General features: G+C 38.7%; 1 pseudogene; it reads right to left on the bottom strand.

Annotated features, from left to right (window-relative positions):
- Positions 1-118: 118 nt before the first annotated feature.
- LOC144251334 (phosphatidylinositol 4-kinase type 2-beta-like) overlaps positions 119-16317 on the bottom strand; it is a 35843-nt pseudogene continuing 19644 nt past the window's right edge.

Raw genomic sequence — 16317 nt, 5'->3', positions numbered from 1 at the left:
AAACTTTTGATTACATTCAAAATGTAATCTTTATAAAGTAACTTAAATTATTTGAAGTTTTTGCACCTGGAGTTCTGAACAGCAGATTACATTGCTGTAGTAATGTCCAAGGGTTGTTTCACCTGGTATCCCGAGGGGGGAAAAAAAATGACTTCTTGCAATGGAAGGTCTGGATAAAGGAGCTGCCCAACTGAGTAATCCAACCCTGACTTCCCCCTTTCCTGTGCTCCACATCACACAGGCATTTGTACTAGATGACCAAGACTCTTCTTATTTCTCAATGTGGAGCAAGATTTAAGATCTGACCCTTCATTACAAACATCTGACTTTCAAAAGCTTTGTTAAAACTTGTGAGTCTTAAAAAGTTCATAAAGATCTTGCACAAGGTTCATGTCCTAAATACATGGCAGAACCAAGTTTTTGATTTCTTCAGAAAAGGAACTTTTGCTTGAGGAAGGATATGGATATGCTCTCCATTCAAGATGTTTAAAAGGAAATGCTAGACCCTTATCAACTGCAACTATTTTAATAAGTAATTGTTTATCATTGATCCAGTTTGAGCCCTCATGGCAGCTTTCCTTTTTACATTTCTCCTTTTCCTAGCTGACTAATCAGTTAACATTCGCCTTGTTTATATTTCTGATGATGTAATCCAAAACATTTGTTTTCTAATATTCTCAGGAAAAGAATCACCTTCAAATTTCCTAAGCCAATATTCAGCCTCCTTGAAACCTTAAACAAATAACTGAAAGGAACCAATCTTAGGAGGGAGTCCTATCTGATAAATCTTTCTACCCACTTTTGGCACTTTCTGTGAGGCATACTTTTTGCCTCTAGGTTTTGCATGGTCAATTGCACTATATTAAATGTCTCACTCACAAGCCAAACCACATTTGTTTTGGGTACAATGTCCAGATGAAGCTTTTCATCCCAAGGTAGGTCAAGCGAGCCCTTGGTTAAGAAGCAGGCAGCCTCTGCCAAAGCAGCAAGGGCAGCAGACCTTGTGGACGTACTTGGTCCATTTTGGATTCAGTTGACCCTAAGGCTCTTCTGATTTAGGTTTAAACACATCAATAATATTCCTTTTAAGATCCTTTACGAAGTAACTTCCAGTTGACCCTCAGAGATTCTTTCTGGAAAAACTTCCACTTTTATTGTTTGTTCTGCTCTCAATATAATAATACCAACAAATTATGGATCATCTACAAATACATTCATCTCTGAAGTTTCACCCAGGCCCATGAGAGACCGCGGGACGGTCCTTGGGCACAGCCGAAATTCCTAGTCGCAGGCCCTGCGGAGGGCGGCTGCGCCCTTGTAGCAAGTCACTTCCTGCAGCATCAGGGCGCCCCTAACCCCTGCCCCGCCAAGACGCCTCTCCTTGGCTGGGCCCAGGAGATCCACCGCAGCCTCGATTCTAGCTCCTCCTCCTCTTCATCTACGTTCGCGCCGCAGGCGGATCCGCAGGCCAGGCTCACAGGGCTTCACCATGGACTCCCTCTCTGCCTTAAGTGTTGATACCTGATGTGAGCAGCGGGTGCCCAGTCCAGTGATTCACGCGGAACTGGAACGGCTACGTCACACCTACGCCACCTCACTAGCCAAAGGGCCAGATCAGTGCCAGCCCCTCAGTTGCCCCGCCCCACGCAGTCAGCCAAACCCCAGTTCTTGGCTCCGCAGGGTGTCCACCTCGAGTTTGTGCAGAAAGATTGGGGCGGAGGGGCGGGCCTCTCATAAATTTTTTTTTTTTAAATACTTGTTTTCAACTAGTAGATTAAGCATGTATCTTTTTAAAAAATTAAATAAAAAAAAAAATAGAAGACCAGTTCAGAAAGAGGAATAGGTGGCGGGAGAAGGGGATGGGAAGAGAAAATACTAAGGAATGACATGGAGTAAATAATATCTCATGCATGCATGACCCCGCTATTATGTATAATTATAATGTAAATAAAGTATTTTTTAAAAAATTCAGCAAAGCATTAATCAATGATTGAATTTGTTGCTCTGAATTGAAGTTTCTCCATTTTAGGAAAACTTACCTAAATGAGGAAGCACCTTTGAATTTGAACCCTATATACTTTCTTATAAGTCAAGAGTAGAATCTGGCTTCTGTAAAATGTCATTTCAGACAATGTTAACTGGTAAGGTCACTCTACATCTGTGATACTCACTGACCTCCTGTGGCTGTTTAAATTTAAGTTTAACTTACTTAAAACTCAATACGATAAAAACAAACAAACAAAAACCAAAACTGGGTACTTTATTTGAGTTTTGCCATCCACCATTCAAATTCTGAACAGCCATACAGGTAGCTAGAAGCCACCATATTGGGCAGCTCTGCCAAAGGAACATTTCATGATGGTAGAAGTGCACGTTGCAGTCATCACTGGAGATTACTTTCTAGATTTACTTAATGGTAACTCCACTCTATTTAGCCCGAAACCTAGTAAAGGAAATAGAGTAGATAAAATCATAGAGATTATTTTTACCAGTGAGTTAATAGATGGTAAAATTATACCATATACCACATTAAATGAAAAGAATATTTTCATGTATTTTATTCATATAAAATACACATTTGTTGCTTATAAATTACATGATTGGTGTTTACATATGAATTTATTTGTTTCACCTAAGTGTTACATAATATTTGTAAGGCAGGCATTGAGTAATGCTTTAAACATAAACAAGAAACATTAAAAAAGGGAAACTCTGCCTCAAAATGAAGCTACCTCCTGATGGCCATCCAACAGACTGACTTTTCTCCAGATATTTTCTTTCCAAAAATTTTTATTTGTGGTATCTTTGACACCTTCAGCAGAAAATAAGACTTCATTTTCATATATTTTGTTTAGTGACAGGTGAAATTGTTCATATTAATAAGAATCAATTAAAACTACCAATTGCCACATGGAAACCCTTCTGAATTCTAAAATCCTTCTGCAAACTTTCCTACATTTTTGGAGTGTGTGTACTCAGTCAATATCAACCACTGACTTTCAACAGAAACTTAGAGTTCCCTGAGCACTCTGCCCTTGGGGGTTCACTATACTCCTTAATTTTGTGCTATTCATGTTTCTTTGAAATTTATTCCACAATAATTTGGCTACCACATTCTATGTCTCATAGAAAGAGCCCACCTTCATGGTTATGGAGCAAGTGAGGCAGTGTAGGGGTACATCTGCCTGGGAGGGAGGAGGTAAGAATGGTGAAATTGAAGGCCTTGAAACACACATCTAGCCATCTATGGGAAGGGAGGGGATTGTGGGATTTTGAGATTGTTGGCTGATTATATCAAGGGTAAATTGAAAAGAAAAAGTAGGTCTTCCATCATCATTCAGGGAGAACCTAGAGATGGAACTAAACGCCAGTAGCAGAGGTGAACTAGAGAGAAGACCAAACCTCAGTAAAACCTGCTAAAACTGCAAACCAAACCTGACCAAATGCAATTTTTCTGGGAGTAACTGAATATCTATCTTAAAAAAAATGTAAATTTAAATATGATTCTGGTGCCCTAAGGGAGAGAGAACTCTGTGTTGCAGATTTCTTGTTAGAAAACTTCACCTTGTTATTGCTGTCTCTGTTGACAAGTATATGAATGATATTAAAAGTTAAGTGTGAATCTTGCCAGTCTTTTAAAATACAAAAATGTAAAGAGGAGAGACAACATAAGTGATAAAGAAGATCTATGAGAAACAGAGTCCTGGGGTCGCTCAGCTATGAACTATGTAGACAAGAACTTTAACACAACTGATCAATATATTCAGGGAACAGAAAAAATAGAGGAATTTTTAAAGATAATGGGAATTTTTTAAAAAAAATAGTTATTTTTAACTAAAAAGTCTAATAATATCTGAAATTATAATAATAGATAAATTTAAAGAAGATGCTATTAGATTATTGAAAAACATGGCAGATTAAAGGAAAATATCTAAAAGGAATCACAAAGACAAAATAAGCATAGAGGGGAGATCCAACATGGCGGCAAGCGCAGAGAGATCAAGTCTCTGACCTCTTAAGCTGCGCGGGCATAGGGAGTCATAAACCGTCTAAATGCTGCTTGCTCAGGATCACTAGGCAATGCTGAGCTGACATGGATCTGGGGCAACAGTCTGGGCCTCTCAGAACACACACCAAGCCCGGATCGGCTGAATTCAAGCTCCCTTTCGCCTGCTTCTCGCAGACAAACTGCTGTGACTGAGCACCAAAAGATCCCACTGAAACAACTGGTCGGCCCTTCGGATCCTATGGAGGTTAATGCCAACTGAGCCTTCATAGGCAGTGGCCACAGGATTGAAACGGGGCTTGGGAGAGACAGTCAGGAACCACCCATTGCATTGATCACCTGGCAAAGGGAACGAACTGTAACCATTTGCATGGGATACCACTATGGCAGAGAACTGATGTCACCAGAATGCGGCGGAGGAGATAACTTCATTGAAACCAGCGGCGACAGGTGTGTAATCCCCTAGCCTTCCCTCTCCTCACAGCGGGGAAACCTTAGGGTCCCTCCCAGCTCTCCCTTGAGTGCGATAGCCAGACCAAGGGAATCAGGAGTGGTGCGGGACCTGCGGCATGGAACTCCAGGATACCGCTCCCACCAGTACTGACAACTGAGGTCTCTGGCACCAGCTACGGGGGCGTGGCTACCGGAGGGCAAGCAAAATTTGCTGAGGGTTCTCAGCCTCAAGCTTTACAAACTTAGGGTCTGAGGGAATGGCAAACAGGGAGAGTGTGCCCAGTCGTTCATGAAAACGGGGCTCCCAGGAGCAGCAGACCTGGAGTGTAGCCAGTATTGTGGTGAGGGTCACCAGTGAGCAGGGCCTGGCTTGAGGAAAAGTGGGGAAGTGCCTAGACACAAGAAAAGGCCCTAGGCACTCAGGATTGGAGACCCGCCCAGTCTGGGAGGAGGAGCTGCTGCATAGTGATTGGTTCCTGCCTATTGAGAGGAGAAGCTTGGCCTGGTGGGCACAGCACCACCTACTGGAAGAGAAGTTAAAATCAAACTCGAAGATTGAATTTATTAATTTTGTTTAAATTTTTATTTTTTAGTTGTTGTTTTTTTAATTTTTTAAAATTTTTTTTAAAAAAATTTTAATTTAAATTTTTATTTTTTTTTTAAATTTCTTTTTTTTATTTTCTATTTTTTTCTTTTGTCTTTTCATTTCTTTTCAATTTTCTTATTCCCCCTTCCTTGAATTCTACCTGCTTACTCTCATTCTCTTTAGTGACTCATTCCCTTCCCTTCTCATACCTTTCCTCCCAAGCATCAAATAAATTTATAGGCATAAACAGTAACTCAGCAGTCAAACAGAAGAAGAAGTAATATGAGTAGCATGAAAAAGCAAGGAAGAAAAGGAGTACAAACAATGCAGGACAGCCTAAATATTCAGGAGGACCTAGAGGCATCAGAAAAAATGGTCAAATAAGGAACGTAAGGAATACCTTAGATAGATGGTATGGAACCTTAAAGAGGTTATGAGATAGCAAATTCAAACAGTGAAAGAACACATTGAAAATGAATCACATAAACAGAAAAAAGAAGAAGTTAAGCATCTTTATCAGGAGATAGAAATTATAAAAAAAAAATCAAACAATAATTCTAGAAATGAAAGAAACTATAAACCAAATTAAAAATTCAAATGAGAGTGTCACTAACAGAGTGGAGCAAGTAGAAGCCCGAACGTCAGATAATGAAGACAAAATATATCATCTTGAAAAGAGTCTAGCCAACTCAGAAAAGCTGCTAAAAAATCACGAGAAAAACATCCAAGAGATATGGGATAACATAAAAAAAAAAAAAAAAAAAAAAAAAAAAACTTAAGAGTCATCGGGAGAGAGGAAGATATAGAGATTCAACCCAAGGGAATGAGTACCCTGCTGAATGAAATAATTACAGAAAACTTTCTAGAAATAAAAAAGGAAACAGATATACAAATTGTAGGTGCATACAGGACACCAAACATACAAAATCACAGTAGACCAATGCCAAGACACATTGTGATGAAGATATCCAATATACAGAACAAAGAGAAAATATTAAAAGCTACAAGAGAAAGGGGGCAGATTACATTCAGGTGTTAAACCAATAAGGTTAACAGCGGACTTTTCATCACAGACGCTGAAAGCGAGAAGATCTTGGAATAACATATTTCAAACACTGAAAGACAATGGATGCCAACCAAGAATTTTGTATCCAGCAAAATGAAGCTTCAGGTATGACAATGAAATAAAAATATTTCATGATAAACAAAAGTTAAAAGAATTTGCAGCCAGAAAACCAGCATTGCAAAGCACCTTGAGCAAAACATTACACGAGGAAGAAATGAAAAACAATAACCAAAATCATCAGTGGGAAATGCCTCAGTAAAGACAGAGGGCGGGGGGAAAGCTAATCATGGAGAAACAAACTAAATTAAAAAAAAAGATAAATAATCAAACATGGCTGGAAGTACAAACCATATATCAATAGTAACTCTAAACGTTAATGGCTTAAACTCTCCAATAAAGTGACATAGGCTGGTAACATGGATTAAGAAAACAAATCCAACAATATGCTGCCTCCAGGAGACACATCTGATTGGAAAAGACATACACAGGCTGAAGGTGAAAGGTTGGGAAAAAATATAGCACGCACACGGTCCTTGTAAGCAAGCAGGGATGACCATCCTCATTTGGAATAAAGTCAACTTCAAGACTAAGTTAAGCAAAAGGGATAAGGAAAGACATTACATACTGTTAAAAGGAACCATTCACCAACAAGACATAATAATTATCAATATTTATGCGCCAAATAATGGTGCTGTGACATTCATAAAACAAACTCTCCTCAAGTTTAAGAATCAAATAGACCACAACACAATAATTATGGGTGACTTCAACACACCTCTCTCACCATTGGACAGATTCTCCAAATAAAAGTTGAATAAAGAAACTATAGAACACAATATCACAATCAATAACCTAGACTTAACTAATATATATAGAATATATCAACCATCATCAAGTGGATATACTTTTTTCTCAGCAGTACATGTAACCTTCTCAAAAATAGACCATATATTATGCCATAGGGCAACCCTCAGTAAATATAAAGGACTGGATATAATACCATGCATTTTATCTGATCATAATGGAATGAAACTGGATTCAATGATAAAAGAAGGAAGGAAATATCCTACATCACATGGAAAATGAACAATATGTTACTAAATGATCAATGGGTTACAGAAGACATAAAGGAGGAAATCAAAAAATTCTTAGAGACAAATGAAAATACAGACACAACATATCAGAATCTATGGGACACAATGAAAGCAGTTTTAAGAGGAAAACTCATCGCCTGGTGGTGATTCCTCAAAAATGGAGAAAAACAACAAATAAATGAGTTCACACTTCATCTCAAAGCCCTAGAAAAGGAAGAGCAAAACAACAGCAAATGTAGCAGAAGGCAAGAAATAATTAAAATCAGAGCGAAAATCAACGAAATTGAAACAAAAGAAACTATTGAAAAAATTAACAAAACTAAAAGAAGATTCTTTGAAAAAATAAATAAGATTGACAGACCCTTAGCCATGCTAACAAAGAGGAGAGAGAACTCAAATTACTAATATATGGGATGAAAAAGGCAATATCACAACAGGTGCTACAGAAATACAGAAGACAATTAGAAATTATTTTGAAAACCTATATTCCAATAAAATAGAAGATAGTGAAGACAATGATAAATTTCTTAAGTCACATGATTTCTCCAGACTGAGTCAGGAGGATGCACACAATTTGAACAGGCCAATATCAATGGATGAAATAGAAGAAGCAATCAAAAGACTACCAACCAAGAAAAGTCCAAGACTGGATGGGTATACAGCGGAGGTTCACAAAACCTTTAAAGAAGAATTAATACCAATTCTTTTCAAGTTATTTCAGGAAATAGAAATAGAGGGAGTTCTTCCAAATTCATTCTATGAGGCCAACATCACCCTGATTCCAAAACCAGACAAAGATACCTCAAAGAAAGAAAACTACAGACCAATATCTCTAATGAACCTAGATGCAAAAATCCTCAATAAAATTCTGGCAAATCGGATACAAAAACACATCAAAAAAATTGTGCACCATGATCAAGTAGGATTTATCCCTGGGATGCAAGCATGGTTCAATATACGGAAATCAATAAATGTTATTCACCACATCAATAGACTTAAAGATAAGAACCATATGATCATCTCGATAGACACAGAAAAAGCATTCGACAAAGTACAGCATCCCTTTATGTTCAAAACATTAGAAAAACTAGGGATAACAGGAACTTACCTTAACATTGTAAAAGCTATCTATGCTAGGCCTCAGGCTAGCATCATTCTAAATGGAGAATAATTGAAGTCATTCCCCTTAAAATCTGGAACAAGACAGGGATGCCCTCTATCACCACTTCTATTCAATATAGTTCTCAAAACACTGGCCAGAGCAATTAGACAGACAAAAGAATTTAAAGGCATAAAAATAGGAAAATTAGAACTTAAATTATCACTATTTGCGGAAGACATGATTCTATACCTAGAAGACCCAAAAGGGTCTACAAAACAACTACTAGAACTAATAAATGTATTCAGCAAAGTGGCAGGATATAAAATCAACACGCATAAATTAAAGGCATTTCTGTATATCAGCGACAAAACTTATGAAACGGAAATGAGGAAAAACACTCCATTCACAATATCCTCAAAAAAAAAAAAAATTCTTGGGAATCAACCTAACAAAAGAGGTGAAAAATGTATACAATGAAAACTACAGAACCCTAAAGATAGAAGTGGAAGAAGATCTTAGAAGATGGAAAAATATACCCTGTTCATGGATAGGCAGAACGAATATCATCAAAATGGCCATATTACCAAAAGTTCTCTATAGGTTTAATGTAATGCCAATCAAAATCCCAATGGCATTTCTTGTAGAAATAGATAAAGCAATCATGAAATTCATATGGAAAAATAAAAGACCCAGAATAGCAAAAGCAACTCTAAGCAGGAAGTGTAAATCAGGCGGTATAGTGATAACAGATTTCAAACTATATTACAGAGCAATAGTAACAAAAATAGCATGGTGCTGATACCAAAACATGCGGGTGGACCAACGGTACTGAATAGAGGACACAGGGACTAATACACAAAGTTACAACTATGTTATATTTGATAAAGGGGCTAAAAGCATGCAATGGAGGAAGGATAGAGTCTTCAACAAATGGTGTTGGGAAAACTGGAAATCCATATGCAACAAAATGAAACTGAATCCCCTCCTCTGGCCATGCACACAAGTTAACTCAAAATGGATAAAGGAGCTTGATATCAAATCAGAGCCTCTGTGTCTGCTAGAAGAAAAAAGTTGGCTCCGATCTACATATTGTGGGGTCGGGCTCCAAATTCCTTAATAGGACACCCATAGCACAAGAGTTAATAACAAGAATCAACAAATGGGACTTACTTAAAATTAAAAGTTTTTTCTCAGCATGAGAAACAATAAGAGAGGTAAATAGGAAGCCTACATCAGGGGAACAAATTTTTTCTCCTCATACTTCATATAGAGCCCTGATATCCAGAGTATACAAAGAACTCAAAAAATTAGACAATAAGATAACAAATAACCCAATCAACAAATGGGCCAAGGACCTGAACAGACAATTCTCAGAGGAGGACATACAATCAATCAACAAGTACATGAAAAAATGCTCACCATCTCTAGCAGTCTGAGAAATGCAAATCAAAACCACCCTAAGATACCATCTCACTCCAGTAAGATTGGCAGCTATTCTGAAGTCAAACAACAACAAGTGCTGGAGAGGATGTGGGGAAAAGGGTACTCTTCTACATTGCTGGTGGGACTGCAAATTGGTGTGGCCAATTTGGAAAGCAGTGATCTATCACTTCCCTCCCAAATACTTTAATAATAAATGTATTCATAACTCATGACAGATGAGCAATTGAGACTCAAAAGTCAAGTAACTTGAACAAGGTCATAGAGCTGGTAAGTAGTAGAATAGTTTCAACCTAAGTCTATCATATGCCAAAGCCTGTGCTCCTAACCACTGAAAAATGCCTGTGTTTTGCAACAAAAACTGAAATAGTCCAAAATATTCAGAAATCCACAGAAAACTTGCAAACTTGATTATTCTTGGCAAATGGGACTGTTGAGTTCATCTGACAATGTCAAAATTAAAATGTTTTATGAAAGAGAATAGAGGTATATTTGTCAGTTTCATGTTACTATAATAAAATGCTTGAGATAATTCACTTTTAAAAAAGGTTTATTTTCACTAATAGTTTTTGAGGTGTCAGTCCAAGATGGGGTGGACCCATTGCTTTGGGCCTCTGGTGGCAAATAAGTGCAGAGTGTGTGGAGGAGCAAACTGCTTACCTCATGGAAGGTAAGTGGAAGGGAAAGAGATAAGGTGGGGTCCCCTTAGGGGGGCATACATCAATGACCTAGGGGTCCCCATAGGGCCTCACCTAAAGGTCCATAGCACCTCCCAATAGTGTCACTTGAAAAATAAGCCTTTAATACGTGGAACTTCAGGGGTCACTACCCATCTTCAAACCATAGCACAAGGGCACCAACAGACATCAGCACCAAGATGTCACACACACTGGTTTTATCTCACAAGGACTGTAAAGCAGTCATCATAAAAATGCATTGACAAGCAACAAAATCCATGCAAAGAGACATTGTATAATCAACCTTCAGAAAACTAAAGAAAAAAGGCCAAAACACATGGAAAGCAGCATGAGAGAAATATAACCTAACCTGCAGAGGAAAAAATCCACTCAAATGACAGTGGATTCCTCATCAGAAACCATGGAGGCCAGAAAGGAGTGACCTGGCATTTTTAAGAGCTGAAAGAAAATAATTATCAGCTCTGAATTCTCTATCCTATGAAATTATCCTTCAGGAAGGGAGGGTCTCAATGAAGGCAAACTCAAGGAAATTTGTCACCTGCAGACCTACCTGCCCTAACAAATAACTAAGCGGTATTCTTGACACAGAAAGGAAATGGTAAAGGAAGGAATTTTGGAACACCTGGAAGGAAGAAAGAACAATGGAAAGAGTAAAAGAAAGAGTCAACACCCATAGATGTTCCTTCTGTTCTTCGATTTTCTAAATTATGTTGGACAGTCAAAGTGAAAACTTTGGCATGTCTGAAGTATATTTCAGTGTACGTAGAGAAAATATCGAGGCCGTTGTATTGTAAATTACATGGGTGTGATGAGACTGGCACAGAGGGACTAAAAGGGAGATCAGGTTTCTGTACTTCACTCATACTAGTCACGCATTGACGCCAGCAGGTCTCTGTGGAGGTTTGTGTCTTGATTGTGATAGTGGTCACAGGAATCTGTACATGTGATAAAACAGAATAGAGCTACACACAGACAACAGACATCAGGCCAAAGTCGACATCCTGGGCTTATTGCTATCAAGATGTAACACTGGGAGAATTGGGTGAAGGAAAACTCTCTGCATTTTCCTATAAATTTGAAATTATTTCAAAATTAAGGGAGAGGGGGGAGGGGAGAGAGAGAGAGAGAGAGAGAGAGAGAGAGAGAGAGAGAGAGAATATGAATTATGAATGAGTCCAGAATGCTGTAGTTCTCATGCATTCCTTGATGTTTGGCTTCAGTTCTAGGTAAAGCCCAAGTAGCTTAAAGATGTCTGAGTCAAGTTCTGGCTGACAGAAACTACACTAATTGAATTGAGGAGTCTGTGGGTCAACCTGAAACAAGACGATCTTCTGTCTGGAACACATCCTGGTTTCCTGTGCCCTTTCAAAGGAATCAATATATTGATTTTCATTTACTAGCCATATGTGACCAGAACATGGCTTATGTAGAAACGTTGTTTTTCCCAACAGACCGAAAAACAACGAGGCTACTTAAGAGGTCTACAAAAGCAGTTTTCCTAGAGGAATAAATCACAGAAGAGAAAAACTCTTCTTTGGAATTTCTTTCTCTTCTTTCTGGTTTGACCACTGTGCCCAGCTGGTCTACCCCTGGCAATGGGATAGGGAGCAACCCAGACCTTTCCCTCAGTCTTTTAAGCTCTACCTCCAAACCACATTCCAATTTTCTCAGTCTTCTCTTTATCCTTTGCTGTCTTCCTTGCCCATGCCACTTTCATCGCCCTTATGGATTATGTCAATACTCTCTTCTTTGTCTTCTTTCTTCCATCTTGCCCCCTTAAATTTCATTCTCCATATGGCAGCCCATGTGATAGTCTAATAATGTATATCAGATCACATCCCATGTCTGCTTAGCATCTCTAGTAGCTCCATTTGTACTTGAAATGAAACTTGCACATGTACCATGGCCTGAAGGATCCTGCCTGCCTGAGCTCCTGACCCTTTCTCTGATCTCATGTCAGTGACTTGTGCTCAAGTACACCAGCCACTTTTCTGTTCCTTCATCATGCAAGCTATTTCAAACCTCTAGGCTGCACCCCTCTCCTTGGAATGGGCCTCCTGCTACTCTGTGCAGCTCCGTCTTATCTATTATATGCTGGTTGGAATGTCCCACATTAGATCGTTTCACACTAAAAAGCTTTGCAGCAAAGGAAATAATCAAGAACATAAAGAGAATGGTAGAAATCTTTGCCACCTGTACCTCAGATAGAGTGTTAATCTCCAATATATATAAAGAACTAAAAAAACTTAACACACACACATACACACACACACACACACACACAACCCCAAACAAATAAATAACAAACAAATAACCCAGTCAATAAATGGCCAAAATAATTGAACAGACACTTCACAGAAGAAGACATACAAATGGTCAACAAATATATGAAAAAATGTTCAATATCACTAGCAATTAGAGAAATGCAAATTAAAACTACACTGAGATTTCATTTCACTCCAGTCAAAATGGCAATTATCAAGAATACAAGCCACAATAAGTGTTGGGGAGGATGTGAGAAAAAAGGTCCACTCACACATTGCTTGGTGGAACTGCAAATTGGTGCAACCACTTGGAAAAGCAGTATGGAGATTTTTCAGAAAACTTGGAATGGAACCACCATGTGATTTTTCCCTGGTTTATATCCAAAGTACTTAAAATCAGCATACTACAATGACACAGCCACATCAATGTTTATAGCAGCTCAATTCACAATAGCAACCTATGGAACCAACCTAGGTGCCCTTCAACAGATAAGTGCATAAAGAAAAGGTGGTACATATACAAATGGAATATTACTCAGACATACAGAAGAATGGAATTATGCCATTTGCGATAAATAGATCTGGAGACTATTATGCTAAGTGAAATAAGCCAATATCCCTAAAACAAAGGCTAAATGTTCTCTCTGATGAACAGATGCTGACTTACAACAGGTGTTGGGGGTGGAGGTTCACTGAATTGGATAGGAGAAAGTGGGGTGCAGACAGGGGAGATGGGAATGTGAAAGACAGAATGAGTCAGATATAACTTTCCTAGGATCATATATGAATACATTACTAGTGTAACTCTACAACATGTACAACCACCAGAATGGGAAGTTATACTCCATGTAGTATGATATGTCAAAATAATGTTCTACTGTCATGTATAACTAAAAGTAACAAAAAAGAAAGAAATATCCCACATCAGGATGCCTTCTTTGATACCTTTTTAAAGCAGCTCTCATCTGTTACAATTATCTATTTTTTTTCATAGCATTTATTATACTTTCTGATTTTTCTATTTGTTTTCTTATTAATTTTCTGCCATTTACCTAGAATTCAGGCCCCAGAAAAGGATTTTGCCTTTCTATCCATTGCCATAGCCTGAGTTCACTAAATACTTGTTGAATGAATGGATAGATGAATGATTAATTATGGACTATAAGAGCTGGCAGGGACCTTGTTGCCTCAAAACAAGGCTTCCCCAGGGACATTTGGAGAATACTGAGGAGAGAAGACCATGGCAGTAATCCACCATGTGTATGGAGCACTTCACAGTTGAGAGAACATTTGAACTACAGCACCTATAGTTACATGAGGTGGAGAATGCATCATTACTTCCATTCAGGTAAGAAGCAGGAGGACCCTTAGGATCACACAGAGAGTAGCAGGCAGGAGCTGAAGTCTAGCTAGGACAGCTTGGCCTCTGAGCACATGGGCACCTGGAAGAGCACTCTGGAACAAGATGGTCTCACTCCTGGCAGCTGTGCAGCCTCATGGTCTACCCAGCAGAGAGGCCTTTGGTGGTCTGCCTCAGGCCCTGTCATCAGAAAATACAGCAAAGGTAAGAAGGGGAATTCCCCAGGGAGGGAAAAGACTTCAAGAAGCATCGGAGACATGCCCAGTGCGATCCTCAGGAGGATAGACAGGAGCAGGAAGGTCAGTGGTAAAGACCTTGAAGCATTTCAAAAATGAGCTAGTGTCTTGGAGTCTTTGGTTTATCCAACTTCAATTCATTACAGGCAATGGTCAGAGCAGGGCCTGGTCTCTGTTCCATGACCACTTAATGTCCCTGTGGTCTCAGCCCAGAATATGGAGGAACAGTTTCACTCTGACTGCTCCATGCTGGACTGTGGTCTTCCATAATGGGCTGTGTCCCCTCTGTCCTTTTGAAAAGATTGAGCTAATAATGACTGAATTCCCAAAGCCACTTTTGGTTGTTCCCTTATCTTGTTGAAAGAGTTGTAGTATTTAAGCGACTACCAATCCCAATTTCCAGAGAGCATCCGTTTGAGCAAGAACGTCACCATAGAAATTCTCCCTGCATCTACCTTTAATCATGTGGCAAATTACCTTATTAACCACCCGGGAGTCGAGTCTCATTACTTAATTAAACAATCTCTTTCTTTTCTTCTTATTAATACCACATGGGTTTAACTTCTGTATGGCTTTAGATTCTTTTCCCTCTATTTTGGATTTGAGCTGCACACAAGAATTACTGCTATTTCGTGTTGCTGACTAAAGGGTTACAACATTAAATAAAAAGGGGAGGGCAGAGATCATCTGGAGAGGCTCACGCTGGCCAGTGACATCACAGCCACTTGGGTGGTATGGAGGTCTGAGATGTGTACTGGCGCTTACTGCTTTCTCTCGCCAAAACATCTGGGACACAAAAATCCTGTTATTAGACAGTCCACATGTTAAAAAAACAAAAGGACAGAAAAAAAAAATAGAAAGAAAAGAAAACCCAGTCCCCCAAAATGGCTGGATAAAACCTCATTACTGCCGGTAGAAAATTAGACATTTAAGGTCATACTTCAAAGCAACTATTTTTATTACAAGAGGTTCAACATTTTGATTTATTGGGCAGCAGAACAAGGTTGTAACAAATATTTTCACCTCAAAGAAGAGACAAATCAGGCCTCCAAGAAGTCATATATTAAGTCGTTTAAAAATAAAATCTATTGTAATGATGGAAATTATGTTTCTACTCATGGGCCCAAATAAATGGCTGGTTTAGCACTTGTGTCTGCAAGAAGAAATCATTTAATCTCATGGGAATTCTCTTTTAATCAAAAGAAAGGGCTAAAATTTTGTGCAATGAAAGCAGCCAACATTGTAAGTCTGTGCTACCTTTGAACAAAGGTCAGCATCAAGCAAAACCTGTGACCAATTGTGCATCTCAACTAGAGCTGCATCTTTTAAGAGGGATACTGAGAATGTAGAGTGAGTTTTGAGAAATCCACAAATACAACTGAAGAGGAAAACATAGGATTTTGAAACGAAGCTGAAGAAATTCAGAACACAAGCCTCATTAAAAAAAAAATTTTTTTACGCCAAAAAAGAAAAAAAAAAATTCATAGCCCCTTTAGGTAGAAGAAGCTGTATGAGGCATTACACGGTGACCACCTTGACCCATCTCCACCTGGACAGGTGTTTTCTTTTCTATACCATGGAGAATTCAGATTAGATAAAATCAGAAAAGGGTGTCAGTGGAAGTGTGCACTTTTAAATATAGAAAAATGAGTTTTTCAGACAAATGTTGTTTTCTCTGTAGGTCTTTGTGGGCAAAATACCCTTAGCTTTCTAGGGAAGGTATGGAAGCAGAACTGTGTGGGAAGAGCAGAGGCTGGCGACAGGACTCCCACAGTTTGTATCCTAGTCCCAGCTTTGTCACTAACATATTCTGTGACTTTGGCCAAGTCATTTAACATCTCTGTGTCTCAGTTTCTCATCCATAAAATTAGACTGATAAGATTATACTGGATAGTTTTAAAGACCTCATGGAGCACATTTTGTTCTTAGGAGGAAGGCAGAGTGAGCACAGAAGAGCCAAGAGATTCTTCTTCATCTTATTCTACTATTCTGCTACTTGGAGGGAAGTTGAC

This window comes from Urocitellus parryii, assembly GCF_045843805.1.
Source record: "Urocitellus parryii isolate mUroPar1 chromosome 13 unlocalized genomic scaffold, mUroPar1.hap1 SUPER_13_unloc_11, whole genome shotgun sequence".
NCBI lineage: Eukaryota > Metazoa > Chordata > Mammalia > Rodentia > Sciuridae > Urocitellus > Urocitellus parryii.
Note: the sequence above shows the minus strand (reverse complement) of the source record. Positions and strands in the feature narration are given on the sequence as shown.